Consider the following 2,049-nt stretch of genomic DNA (forward strand, 5'->3'; position numbering starts at 1 on the left):
CAACGACACAGCACCCACAACAACGACACAGCACCCACAACAACGACACAGCACCCACAACACCACCACCACAACAACACCACCACAACAACAACACCCACAACAACAACGACACAGCACCCACAACAACAACGACACAGCACCCACAACAACAACGACACAGCACCCACAACAACAACGACACAGCACCCACAACAACAACACAGCACCCACAACAACAACGACACAGCACCCACAACAACACCACCACACCACCACAACGACACAGCACCCACAACACCACCACCACCACAACGACACAGCACCCACAACAACACCACCACACCACCACAACGACACAGCACCCACAACAACACCACCACACCACCACAACGACACAGCACCCACAACAACAACGACACAGCACCCACAACAACAACAACACAGCACCCACAACAACAACAACACAGCACCCACAACAACAACGATACAGCACCCACAACAACACCACCACACCACCACAACGACACAGCACCCACAACAACGACACAGCACCCACAACAACGACACAGCACCCACAACACAACACCACCACAACAACACCACCACAACAACAACACCCACAACAACAACGACACAGCACCCACAACAACAACGACACAGCACCCACAACAACAACAACACAGCACCCACAACAACAACGACACAGCACCCACAACAACAACGACACAGCACCCACAACAACAACACAGCACCCACAACAACAACAACACAGCACCCACAACAACAACGACACAGCACCCACAACAACAACAACACAGCACCCACAACAACAACAACACAGCACCCACAACAACAACGACACAGCACCCACAACAACAACACAGCACCCACAACAACAACGACACAGCACCCACAACAACACCACCACTGCTGTTGATATGCGTTTGCAGCTGACTGTAGGAACAGTTCTTCTTCTTCTTCATGTACGTAATATAAAAGCTGGTTCAGATGAACTTCATCATTATTAAAGCTAAATATTCATGTGAAGAACTTTAAGTTATTTGCCCTCCTTACAGAAGTGACGACTCAGCTCATTTTAATTTCTCTGAGCTCTCTGTGTTGATGCAGCCTCTCTGTCACAGAGAGAAGTTCCTCTGCTGCCTCCTGCTGGTCCAGCTTCTCCTCAAACCCAGGTTGTTGGGAATAACTGTGTTAAATACCAGGACCAGAGCCAGTTAACATCTGGACCTGGAACATGTTTTTCTCCCACTTTTTGTAAGTAAAATCAGTCCACCAGTGTATTTTGTGTTCGTCAGCTCAGCGTCTGTGACGTCGAACACGTAAATCAGCTGACAGAAAGAAGCAGGAGAAAGTGCAGCAGCTGCTGCTGACTCAGGAACAGCTGAGACACACACCTGTTACTCAGAACCAAAATACCACACTGTCAAAATACTCACGTAGTAAAAGTACACAAAGCAGTAAAATGTTGTCCTGTCACAGGTTCTTCTTCCTCCTCAGTAAAGTGCAGCAGGATGTTGAGCTGCAGCTCCTTCTCAGCTGATCAGTTTCAGACTGCAGCTGATGAGTCTTTTCATTCTGGATCAGCCTGCTGATTATTTCCTCCGTCGATCCGCTGATTGTTTGGTTTGTAAAGATTCACAGTTACCCAGAGCCTTAAGAGATGTCTTCAAACATCTCAGTTATTACAATCAGTCAGAGGAAAAGCAGAAACATCTCTATCAAACAAAGTACAATAACATAAATAAATACTCTAAATAATCTGTCAACTGATCATTTCAGTTGTAGTGGTATAAACTGTTACTTTACAACAAAACATCAGGTTTGATAAACTCTTCATATGTTTTTTGTGCAAGTATTTAAATATTAAAATAAATCTGAAAAGTAACTTGTAGAAGTAGAAAGTGACATAAAAAGAAAAGGGTACCTCAGGTTTGTACAGTACTTGTGTTGTGGTGGCAGCCCGGCTGACGGTGAGTGTCCTGTTTTATTTCTCCTTGTTTATGCGTGTGATTGTGTTTCCCCTGGTGTTTTCCTGCACTCTGCCTG

The 2,049-nt window shown here is 45.9% G+C and overlaps 1 protein-coding gene across 3 annotated transcripts in view; it reads right to left on the reverse strand.

Moving 5' to 3' along the window:
* plekho1b (pleckstrin homology domain containing, family O member 1b) overlaps positions 1 to 2,049 on the reverse strand; it is a 29,567-nt gene extending 27,518 nt beyond the window's left edge. For 2 of the 3 annotated variants that reach the window (XR_006824326.1, XM_046043885.1), the window contains exons 1-2: positions 1,928 to 2,049; positions 1,440 to 1,615 (exon numbers count right to left, since the gene is read on the reverse strand). The gene's annotated coding sequence lies outside the window, so the exon portion shown is untranslated. The remainder of the gene's footprint in view (positions 1 to 1,439; positions 1,616 to 1,927) is intronic. The other variant, XM_046043886.1, reaches the window with a different exon arrangement.

The sequence above is a fragment of the Micropterus dolomieu genome, linkage group LG03 (assembly GCF_021292245.1).
Source record: "Micropterus dolomieu isolate WLL.071019.BEF.003 ecotype Adirondacks linkage group LG03, ASM2129224v1, whole genome shotgun sequence".
NCBI classification, from domain to species: Eukaryota; Metazoa; Chordata; class Actinopteri; order Centrarchiformes; family Centrarchidae; genus Micropterus; species Micropterus dolomieu.